Source organism: Silene latifolia, chromosome 10 (genome assembly GCF_048544455.1).
Source record: "Silene latifolia isolate original U9 population chromosome 10, ASM4854445v1, whole genome shotgun sequence".
NCBI lineage: Eukaryota > Viridiplantae > Streptophyta > Magnoliopsida > Caryophyllales > Caryophyllaceae > Silene > Silene latifolia.
In genome coordinates, this window is record NC_133535.1 from 135,836,789 (window position 1) to 135,849,867 (window position 13,079).

Genomic DNA, 13,079 nt, shown 5'->3' on the forward strand with positions numbered 1-13,079 from the left:
AGATGTACTCGGGATAGTTTTATATGTGGACACAAATTCTAAAGTACCTCGTTCAACTGGACAAACCTGGGATATTTGTGAAGTAGTTATTGTTGATCAGAGGTACATGAGGGTGTAAACATATCAGTCTTCCTAATTAAGAATTCAGGCCATCCTTAACTACACCCACGTATTTATGTGAGTTATTTTCAAGTAGTTCTGAGCAAATGATGATAGTGACAGCTTGGGAAGCCATGGCTATTAATGAATGCAGGAATCTGCAATCAATTGCAGCGTCCTTCCCAGTTGTTGGGTTTACAAACCTAAGGGCATCTTATCTAAACGGTAATTTATATTGTTAGGCATAAGATTCAAAGCCACAGCAACATTTAGGCGTGTGACTAAACCAAAAATATAACCCCAATAAACTTGTAGGCTTCTCACTTTCAACAACACATAGAACAATTGTTGACTTGCATCCACTAGGGAGAAAAGCTGTTTTACTACATGCCTGGTAAGAGCTTATACAATCACACACTGTAAAAAGCAATAATTGATTGTTCAGTCTAACATATAAAAAATGATAGGGGACAACTGCTTGCTGCTAAGTAACAACAAGTCTTTAACGTGCGACATGCAAAAACACAGCGCAACATCATTACATTGGAACAACTTCTTCAAAAAAGAATTAGCAGTAATCTTAGGAACCTACAATTTAATGCTGCGGAATTGCAGTGCTTGTTTCTGACTGCAAATACTAAATATAATGTCATGAGGAGCTCTTAAAAATGGTAATACTTTACAAACCAAACTGATAATGTAGATCTGGCGTACAAAAAAACTTTCAGAAGTTAATTGAACGAATAAAAAGAGTTTCAAATGCTGAGATGAAATCGTTGATGCAAATTTTTGAGTTCTTCAAACGCCATGAATATCAACTGACAGGTTAGTGATACTCTACAAGAAGAACAACACTGGTTAAAGGTCCAACTGGATGAATTTGAATGTAACAAAATACGCTTATACCTTGGTTGCAGCAACTACAGTATAATCACTAATGAAGGCATAGGCGTGGCGTATACATGTACTGGGTTCCTGAAACAAGGCGTTGTTTCGTCTCCAAGGTAAAAATTAACTTTAAATACACATGGCGTCTACAAAAACTTACACTGTTTACAAACTGACAAATGTATGAATACAGGATGCGTGTAACATTTGAAGCAGCAGACGAAACTTCAAATTATTTTTTCACTGCCTCAGATGAAAATGCAGAAGCACTGCTAGAAGTGGATGCACCAACCTTGTACTCAATGTTTCCCCAGGTACTTTCAATGTTTCCCCAGGTACTTTCATTAACAAGTATAGCGGCAAACTTACGACTGTATATTGGCTCCTTACACACTTGCTCAATTTCATGATACATATAAGGTCAATACTTTGTAGACCTTTCACAGATTACGCAACCTTTACCAAACTAAGACCACAATGTTATATGTTGCAGGAAAAGAAGGACTGCCTTCTCCAAATTGAAAGGCAGGTTAGAAGTACTCCAATATACATCCAGGTGGTACCATTATCATGTCTTGCAAGATATAGGAAGTTGTTCTAGGTGCTCCACAAAATCTCTTGGACCTAAAATATGACAGTCGAGGCGACCTGCTGAACTTAGGATTCACTTTTCAGCAGCGTCACATTTTGAACACTGCACATCTGAAATCTAAACAATAACTACGCAACAACAGGTGCAAAAGACTGGACTAGGAAATAAATAAAGCAGGTCATTATTGGCGTTCTAAGATGTTTAGTAATAGGAAAAATTACAAATAACCACCACGTATTTGCGTATTTTTACAAATAACCACCATGTATTTGTAATTTTATAAATAACCCCCAAACTTTCATCGAAACTCCCCAATCACTACTGTATATTTGCCATGACACTGGTTTTTCTTATTTCTCGACTCGTTAAGTAATATTTTACGTAAAATGTCCATAACACCCTTCCCTCTATTTGCAAAATCAATAGCAATACTCCCGATCAAACATACCACATATCAAAATCATTTGCTGACAAATGCCAATCAATCACTAATATCTAATATCTTTGCTGATCCAACCCACCGGAGGCAACCACCATCAAGAACCGATGTTTCTCCGAAAATGTCTCCGTACGACTCTCTTCGATACCCGAGCCCAAAATCCAAGGCATATACCCTTGATTATTCGGATGTTTCTAGAACTCCACCTCTTCTTTACTCAAATTCATGGCGGAAATCCGTGTGAAGGCAACAGAACCATCTCGCTTTTCGACAGTATCAACTCCTCGCAGTAGCCTGAAATAAGGGCGGAAAAAGAAGCGAGGTGAATCGGGGAATGGAGAAGGCAGTTGGGTTTATGAGAGACCTTAGTGGTGCCGAGAATGAGGAGGATTGAGACGACGAAAAAGGTGCGAGGGAGAAGCATAGGAGGACGAGAGATGAAGAAGGATGAAGGAATTTATGGGATTGTAAGAAAGTAAGTGGAACATTAATGGTGTCTTCATTATTCGGGTTTACGCCATGGACGTAGCTTCGAGTTTGATTAATGGAGTTTGTGATTGTTGAACAATACAGAGTAGTTTTGTTCTGAGGAAATTGATGGATCTTTGTGAATTAATTAGGGTTAACAATTTGGGGATTTAGGTTCATAAGTTTAGGAGTATATTGTTGATGATTTTTACATAGCAGCGAATGATTTGATACGTTTGGGAGTAATAGAGGGGGTGGTTTTTAGGGGCAGATATAATCAAACAAGGAGAGAAAAGCCTTCTATGCAATTGCTCTTGCATTCTTCATCGTTTTCTCTTTTACTTCCTTTTGTTCATCAGCTGATATCTTTTGTTCAACTGTTGATTCAGGTAGTTTAAACCTTTGTTCGATAATCTCCCATAAATCAAGAGCAGTTAACAAAGCCTTCATCTTGATACACCAAAAATCATAATTTTCACCTACGAAAATTGGTGCGGAAGGCATTGCTGAACTTGATGAAGCCATGCTTCTGTATATATGTTTTTTTTTTTGGTGTTTTTGATTTTTTTGGTCCCGAAAGATAAAAAATGCTCTGATACCACCTGATGGTTTTTAGGGGCAGATATAATCAAACAAGGAGAGAAAAGATATATAAGATAATTTGTATTTTATTGTTATGTGTTAAATCAAGCTAACACATGAAGTTTTTATAGAGGAAGAAGGACTTGCAACTTTCCTTAAACATATAAGGAACAAGCTTAAACTCCCTCTACATTAAACTTATAGAAGTAGTAACTCTAATCACATTGAACATCACACAAAAATTCCAAGGAGTAGTAATGTAATGAGTTACTTTGTAACTTTACTAGATTAATTGTCATATTTCAACACTCCTCCTTGACAATTAATTCTGACATTCCTAGCCGATTCCTTAGTTCTTCAAAGTTTTGCTTAGGTAATGCCTTAGTGAAAATATCAGCAAGTTGATCTTGTGTAGGACAATACTCGAGGTTGATTTCACCTTCTCTTTGTGTGTCTCTCACAAAATGGTACTTAATCTTGAAGTGCTTGGTCCTCTTATGGCACACTGGATTTTTTGCAATGGTAATAGCTGATTGGTTATCACAAAGTAACTTGGTTGGAGTAAATTGCTCCTTTCCCATATCTTTGAGAACTTTCCGCAACCAGATCGCTTGATTTACAGCTGCACATGATGCTATGTATTCTGCTTCTGCGGTAGATTGAGCAACATTATCTTGCTTTTGTGACTGCCATGAAAATATCCACTTCCTAGTGTATATGCATATCCGGATGTACTTCTCATGTCATCAATGGAACCACCTCAATCACTATCAGTATACCCGACAAGTTCAGAGTTTTGAGTTGTTTTATACCAAAGGCCCAAATGTGTAATTCCTCGAATGTACCTTAAAACTCTCTTCGCAGTGATGTAGTGAAGTTGACTCGGGTTTTGCATAAACCTTGATAAAAGACTTGCCGAGAACATTAGATCAGGTCTTGAAGCTGTTAGATAAAGCAAATATCCAATTATACCTCTATAAGTGGTAGGGTCTGCCTTTTCAGTGTGACACCCTTAAATAACCCGATAAATAAACGCGTAAATTCTACGGAAAAACTGGTAGAATATGTTTGTAATTGGTTCAACTAGCCAAAAACCTGTAATTTCAAAAATTTTCCTAAACCAATCACAACATTTCCAACGTTCCCAATAGACGGGTGCCAAAACCTGCAATTGCTAATAATCTAACTTACTTGCACCGCTAAAGGTAAGAAAATACATAATGATACAACCCAAAATAGAAAAGGGAGACATATGTCCCTTCAAATTATATACAAAACCAAAAGTTAAAAAGTTATATACATAACTAAAAGATAAAAGGTTTCTACAAAAGAAAGCCAAACTAGGTCCAAGGTTCCTTGCTCACTAGCTCGTCTGTGACCCCAACTAAGCATCAACAACCTGTCAATCGCATTTTATACAAACACGAAAGCCACAATTCAGTGGGGAGTAACTTCGAGTCCTCCCAGCCACGAATCGTCATAACTAATGTAACATGTAGTAAAACATGTAAACTATATGATAATTCATCTAATTTCCAAGCATCCTAACATATGAATGCTAAATTGACTAATTTAAACTAACATGTGAAAAATTTAACAAATTGTAATCCAAACTCTATCAACCATAGCCGGCTTGCATCTCACCTTCTATGATTCATAGAATCATCAAACAAGAAAGGGCAATATATCAAAGACAGGCATAAATTCTTAGTCCCGTCAATAGTCACTTTGTAACTCGAGTCTATACCACGAGGTAGGGAAGGTAATCGAACCGGTATCTTGGCTCAGCGGTTAATATTAATAAAACATGGCCAAGAGACAACACAACCCTAACCTAAAATCTGCGCAGACCTAGACATGCGGATACACACCACCGCACCCAAGACCCACAATTTTACTAAAAACAAAGTGAGTACCCTAAGGAGTCCACCAAAGGGTTGGCTAGTACTTAAGCTGACCCCTTACTATCAAAATAAGTAACTGAGGTCATGCCCCAACTTGGATATAAATCCACTAGTCAGGAACACAAAGGCTATCAAGCAGTGAACATATACTCGTCAAAGACTATAAAGACTTATCTATGATGAAGGCCGAAATACTCACCTAGGACCTAGTCCAAGCTAGTCCCAGCTTGAATACTTTAGCCCACACCACACAAGACTCACCACACAAGTCAAGTAAGACACCCACTTAACCTTAAGAGGGCAAAAAGTCCTACTTACCAACATAAATTCTAACATTCTATCATGTGAAAGGCTATATAAATGTCTATTCAGCAAACAATCCAACAGTGTCCTCAATAAGTATTCAAAACTAAATTCCAATTCTAACAATATTAACAATATTAAAGGCTTTAGGGGAAACTAGGGCCATTTCTACAATACAAGACACTATTAAATTCAATAAGCTATACATGTGAACTAAAGCTTGATAAATGGCCTAAAACAAGAAAAAGGCCGATTATCTAATTCATACAACCGAATTTTTACCCGCAACCCCAGCCCTGCGACAGGTACGGGTTAAATTGCGGCTGACCAATCACTCAATTAATCGACATCGCATCGATCAAAGGGACTAAGGCTCGGTTTTGGCACAATCAACAAAACATTACAATTATCCCTATACAATTCATTCTGAGCCTATTATTTACAAATTCATTTTGTAAACTATCCTAACATGTGATAACTATTAACATAAGCATAGTTTTACCATTAACATAATTTTTATTACTTATATGATTCAATTCCTAAAGTGTACTCATACTAACTATGTCATTAATAAACCTGAAATGACAAATTTTGCAAGGAAAACCGCGAAACAAGCAACGGACCAACCCGGGCCAACCCCAAGGCCGGCCGTGGGCTGCCGTGGGCTGCTTCGCTGGCTGCCGACCGTCCCCTACACCACCATTTTTTTCCATTTTTGTTTAGTAAAAGACCGTCTGAACATTAATTAATCGTCCCCAATTCAACTTTGATAATTTAAACTAACAAACGGCACAAATTAAGCATGCATGCAACGAATTTTAACATGTGAAAACTACTACTCAAACAAAAATCACCAAACATACAAAAACAACAAAGATTGTGACGATAATTCGTCGAGTAACTCGAAATATGTTACCTTAAGCTAGAAAAAGAGCAATTAGCACCTCAAAACCGAAACCCTAACAACAACTAGCCGCTATCCTCTACAATATACGAGTCCCCGAACTCGTCTTCCAAATCTTCACCTAATTAAACAATAAAAACACCATAAATAAGCACAAATACCGAAAATACCGAAATTTTGTCTTAAAATAACTTAATGAAAACTGAAATTAGAACATACTAAGTTGTAGATCTCGGCGAGGGGATTCCGGAAAGGTAAATTTCGTGAAAATCCGAGTAGAAACGAAGAAATTATGGCCAAATTAGCTTGATTTTATGTAAAAATGGTGTTTGTAAGATTAGAAGTTGAAGATGATGAAGGATAGAAGAAAAATCAGAAAAATGAAGGGGAAGGGGGGGTTTGGTCCGCGGGAAAGGGCGAAAGAAAGGAGGGAGTCGGGTTTGAGTCGGGACTTTTCGAGTCGGTTTTGACTCGTTTCGATAATAATTAAAACCGTAAGTCAAATGCAAATTCCGTCAAGACCAAAGTTTTTAAACACGAGATTACAAGAAAATTGAGTATTCATACGACCCATTTCCAAATTCGTTTACCCAACGTTCAAAAGAATTGTCATTTTCCCCCCGATACGCCCTTATTTCGAAATAAAAGATTTTACACGGTTTAAACTATTTTTAAACATTTCAAAACTATCAAAATAAATACTTTTCTTCAAAATATAATAAAATTATATTTCTTTGAATTATTTTTACTTTAAATACATTAATGTCAAATTTTACTTGATTAATTAATTATTTTCGAAATATATTAACGGTCCGAAATTACGGGGCGTTACAATCACCCCTCCTTTTAAAAAGTTTCGTCCTCGAAACTCAGAAGGAGAAATGACAGTAATAAGAAAATATAGGTATCTTTTCAATGAAACGGTGATACTCTTGTTGATCAGACAAGAACATCCATATTCATATCAAGATATAAAAAAAATATTTCTACACCAATAAATGAGAAAACCCATTATTGGGACGTCACCAACAACGAGATTAAACACTCATTAATGTTAAAACCATTAAAAATCGTATAAGTATTTTCAAAATTTTAGCTTAAAGTTCTATAGTAAGAATACTATTTTTACTAATTATGATTAAAGAAGACTTAGTAACTCGGAAAAAGAGTAAGAAAAGGAATCATTACACAAAACGAGAAATAGCTTAGATATCCAATCGAACACTAGGGTTGAAAGAGAGTGAGAAATCATTTTCAAATGTTATAGAAAAAGGTCAATTTGTAAATTTACTCCAAGTAAATGAACCAAAAGTTTACTCAAACTATATAGAATCTATGCAAGATGGAAAACAACTCGGGAACGAGAAGTGCAAGTCGCGATAGGGAACTCACACCCAACAGACAAGAAGGAATTGAACTTTTAAAGGTGGAATTTTTGGATGAAGTCAATAAAGATGTCAACGAACAAGACGCTTTACTCAAGAGGTCAAATGAGTTCCATAAAGGCGAGCACAACGGAACAAGCCAGAATAGCAAGAATGACAATTGTCGGAGATCGGAATTAGGAAGATCGGTACATCGAGAAAGGTTCACTCAATTATCCAACCACAGAGTCATCCTACTAGGTCCTCCGAACATCAACAGGGCAACAACCAGAGGCCACACTAATCCAAAGAGCCATCTGAACCACTCCTCGACAAGTCTACTCATAAGTTAATCCTTGAGACAATCCTATCCTCTATAATTATAACTTAACAGTTTCTCGATCAAAATGTTTCCACCAGTATCCTCCATCAAACAAACTCAAAATCCAAAGTCGAAACTAGTAACAATATTATACCCTTACCAAGATTCAATATTCTCAAACGCATTCATGCTTGAAACCAACCCACAAGCAACAAGTTGCACTATCCAATCCATAATTAGCACTAACTATAAGATAAATGGGTTCATCACACAAATCATCTGATCGGTTTACTCCAGGTTCATTATCCTACTTCCCAACAATATTCCAATTCCAATAGAAAGATTCCTCAAAGGATTAAATATAAGGTCCAAATTTACAATAACAATCCACAGACTTAACTATCAATCCCCAATTCCGTAAAGTAAGGATCAAATGACAAACGACAATCCCCGAACGACAATGCCCAAAACAAACCCAAAATAACCATAGAAATACTCCACCCAGGTAAACTAATCCCATTAGTCTCATCATCAAATTGAAACCAAAGTGGGTCTTATACCACCAAAACACGCGAACCTTAACTCGCAAGGAGACTACAACATTGCCATCATAAGAATTCCATCAAAAATCTAGCTCTCATATCACATGGTCAAATACAGACACAAACTCCTACACTAATTCCCGACAAAAATCAAAATACAAAAATCCTCAAATCACATCCCACTAACTCTGTAAACATGGTCAACAAAGTACCAACTATACTAAGTAGATAAGGAGTTATATCGGAATAGAGAAACGGTAAAATATTTTCGAAGGATGCATGAGCATGACAAGTTAGGAATCTAAGGAGTCGGACCGTAAAAATAACGGTTGACAGAAATAAGAGGTATTCAAGTTAAGAAGATATCTCGGGCAAGAAGAAGATACGTAAAATTTGGCATAAAAACAAGGTTCAACGAACGTTAAAGAGAAGGAAAGGAGAATAGAAGCGGCACAATGAAAGGGTTACCGCTTACCAAACACTCATCAAAGCTTATGATCGCTTATGATAAGGTTACATCACTAAGGTGCTCAACCAAGCCTCAAAAGTCTACCAAATTATAAGACTAACAAGAACTCCACAAAGGTAGGTATTCCTCAACTCAATTGGTTCTAAGAGCCAAAATCAATTTATCACACCAATTCATTTGTTACCACCCATGTCACAAAGTATCTCCTTTACAATTCTCGTCATTGAACTTCACTTACTATGTCATCCCCAAGTACCATAGCTTGTCTACCCTTTATCTCACCACTTAATACTTCTAGTCTCTGATACCATAAATTAGCATCACATCTTTGAACTTACGAACTACATCGAACAACATTCCACCAAAATTCCCAAATTCGGATATCATTAATAAAATCAACCACATGTTCCCAAATTCGAAAGGTCATCAAGGGTTACTCTATACTAGATTTGGTCAACTCGAAAGGTTTAACAAACTAACTAATTCCAAAGTACGATACTAATCCATTCAGCGACGTCAACGTCCTATTGTATTTCTTTCAAGGCCTTCAAGGATTAGGGCTAACTATCATTCCTTTAATTTTCCACAAGAAACATCAAGACTCTCAAATGAAGAAGCTCAGATTCATTCCATCTTATGTGCTAAGGTAGTACCCATGCTCAATCATCTATAACAAACAAGCTCTCATATCAAGCACAACTAACAAGACTAACCTAAGGATCCCAAGTCATATTCTCCTATACAACTCAAACCTTAAACAATCAATTTCTCAACTCGTTCACGCCCTCCAATGATACATTCTCTCAAAACCGGGTTCTCTTGAACAAGGGGACTATCCTGCGGAATAAAAGGAAGGTGTCCACATGAACTTTTATTATAAGAAGGAAACGAACTAAGGATGAATCGGGGAAAGAATTGAAGAGTAGTTACCAAGGCGAGAGAAGAGGAATTTGAAAGACGAAAATTAATTAGTACCTAACAATTAGCAATCACAAACAGACTACCACATAAAATCCTAAATCTACCCATCCTACCCATCTCTCAAGTTTATTATTTAAAGGTCAAGTGCTTTTTAAGTGGGGTCCACAAACGTGCGTCGGGAGCAACAAGCTCTGATACCAACTGTGACACCCTTAAATAACCCGATAAATAAACGCGTAAATTCTACGGAAAAACTGGTAGGATATGTTTGTAATTGGTTCAACTAGCCAAAAACCTGTAATTTCAAAAATTTTCCTAAACCAATCACAACATTTCCAACGTTCCCAATAGACGGGTGCCAAAACCTGCAATTGCTAACAATCTAACTTACTTGCACCGCTAAAGGTAAGAAAATACATAATGATACAACCCAAAATAGAAAAGGGAGACATATGTCCCTTCAAATTATATACAAAACCAAAAGTTAAAAGGTTATATACATAACCAAAAGATAAAAGGTTTCTACAAAAGAAAGCCAAACTAGGTCCAAGGTTCCTTGCTCACTAGCTCGTCTGTGACCCCAACTAAGCATCAACAACCTGTCAATCGCATTTTATACAAACACGAAAGCCACAATTCAGTGGGGAGTAACTTCGAGTCCTCCCAGCCACGAATCGTCATAACTAATGTGACATGTAGTAAAACATGTAAACTATATGATAATTCATCTAATTTCCAAGCATCCTAACATATGAATGCTAAATTGACTAATTTAAACTAACATGTGAAAAATTTAACAAATTGTAATCCAAACTCTATCAACCATAGCCGGCTTGCATCTCACCTTCTATGATTCATAGAATCATCAAACAAGAAAGGGCAATATATCAAAGACAGGCATAAGTTCTTAGTCCCGTCAATAGTCACTTTGTAACTCGAGTCTATACCACGAGGTAGGGAAGGTAATCGAACCGGTATCTTGGCTCAGCGGTTAATATTAATAAAACATGGCCAAGAGACAACACAACCCTAGCCTAAAATCTGCGCAGACCTAGACATGCGGATACACACCACCGCACCCAAGACCCACATTTTTTCTAAAAACAAAGTGAGTACCCTAAGGAGTCTACCAAAGGGTTGGCTAGTACTTAAGCTGACCCCTTACTATCAAAATAAGTAACTGAGGTCATGCCCCAACTTGGATATAAATCCACTAGTCAGGAACACAAAGGCTATCAAGCAGTGAACATATACTCGTCAAAGACTATAAATACCTATCTATGATGAAGGCCGAAATACTCACCTAGGACCTAGTCCCAGCTAGTCCCAGCTTGAATACTTTAGCCCACACCACACAAGACTCACCACACAAGTCAAGTAAGACACCCACTTAACATTAAGAGGGCAAAAAGTCCTACTTACCAACATAAATTCTAACATTCTATCATGTGAAAGGCTATATAAATGTCTATTCAAAAAAACAATCCAACAAAGTGTCCTCAATAAGTATTCAAAACTAAATTCCAATTCTAACAATATTAACAATATTAAAGGCTTTAGGGGAAACTAGGGCCATTTCTACAATACAAGACACTATTAAATTCAATAAGCTATACATGTGAACTAAAGCTTGATAAATGGCCTAAAACAAGAAAAAGGCCGATTATCTAATTCATACAACCGAATTTTTACCCGCAACCCCAGCCCTGCGACAGGTACGGGTTAAATTGCGGCTGACCAATCACTCAATTAACTGACATCGCATCAGTCAAAGGGACTAAGGCTCAGTTTTCGGCACAATCAACAAAACATTACAATTATCCCTATACAATTCATTCTGAGCCTATTATTTACAAATTCATTTTGTAAACTATCCTAACATGTGATAACTATTAACATAAGCATAGTTTTACCATTAACATAATTTTTATTACTTATATGATTCAATTCCTAAAGTGTACTCATACTAACTATGTCATTAATAAACCTGAAATGACAAATTTTGCAAGGAAAACCGCAAAACAAGCAACGGACCAACCCGGGCCAACCCCAAGGCGGCCGTGGGCTGCTGTGGGCCACACCTGCGGCCGTCCCCCACACCACCATTTTTTTCCATTTTTGTTTAGTAAAAGACCGTCTGAACATTAATTAATCGTCCCCAATTCAACTTTGATAATTTAAACTAACAAAAGACACAAATTAAGCATGCATGCAATGAATTTTAACATATGAAAACTACTACTCAAACAAAAATCACCAAACATACAAAAACAACAAAGATTGTGACGATAATTCGTCGAGTAACTCGAAATATGTTACCTTAAGCTAGAAAAAGAGCAATTAGCACCTCAAAACCGAAACCCTAACAACAACTAGCCGCTATCCTCTACAATATACGAGTCCCCGAACTCGTCTTCCAAATCTTCACCTAATTAAACAATAAAAACACCATAAATAAACACAAATACCGAAAATACCGAAATTTTGTCTTAAAAAAACTTAATGAAAACTGAAATTAGAACATACTAAGTTGTAGATCTCGGCGAGGGGATTCCGGAAAGGTAAATTTCGTGAAAATCCGAGTAGAAACGAAGAAATTATGGCCAAATTAGCTTGATTTTATGTAAAAATGGTGTTTGTAAGATTAGAAGTTGAAGATGATGAAGGATAGAAGAAAAATCAGAAAAATGAAGGGGAAGGGGGGGTTTGGTCCGCGGGAAAGGGAGAAAGAAAGGAGGGAGTCGGGTTTGAGTCGGGACTTTTCGAGTCGGTTTTGACTCGTTTCGATAATAATTAAAACCGTAAGTCAAATGCAAATTCCGTCAAGACCAAAGTTTTTAAACACGAGATTACAAGAAAATTGAGTATTCATACGACCCAATTCCAAATTCGTTTACCCAACGTTCAAAAGAATTGTCATTTTCCCCCCGATACGCCCTTATTTCGAAATAAAAGATTTTACACGTTTTAAACTATTTTTAAACATTTCAAAACTATCAAAATAAATACTTTTCTTCAAAATATAATAAAATTATATTTCTTTGAATTATTTTTACTTTAAATACATTAATGTCAAATTTTACTTGATTAATTAATTATTTTCGAAATATATTAACGGTCCGAAATTACGGGGCGTTACATTCAGCCCCATCATCCTTAGAAAGCTTCTCATTTACTCCAAGTGGTGTTGACATAACCTTGCAATTATCCATCTTGAATCTCTTAAGAATAGCTTCTGCATATTTCTTTTGTGAAATAAAGATACCTTCCGATGCTTGCTTA

General features: G+C 36.6%; 2 long non-coding RNA genes across 2 annotated transcripts; both read right to left on the reverse strand.

The window, feature by feature from the left end:
* Positions 1-4,328: 4,328 nt before the first annotated feature.
* On the reverse strand, positions 4,329-6,544 carry LOC141609211 (uncharacterized). Its single transcript, XR_012527290.1, has 3 exons — positions 6,399-6,544; positions 6,192-6,300; positions 4,329-4,467 (listed from the first exon to the last, which is right to left on the reverse strand). It is a non-coding gene; the product is annotated as an uncharacterized LOC141609211 (long non-coding RNA).
* A 3,589-nt stretch (positions 6,545-10,133) lies between these two features.
* On the reverse strand, positions 10,134-12,469 carry LOC141609212 (uncharacterized). The gene is made up of 3 exons (XR_012527291.1): positions 12,324-12,469; positions 12,117-12,225; positions 10,134-10,396 (listed from the first exon to the last, which is right to left on the reverse strand). It is a non-coding gene; the product is annotated as an uncharacterized LOC141609212 (long non-coding RNA).
* Between the last annotated feature and the right edge of the window lie 610 nt (positions 12,470-13,079).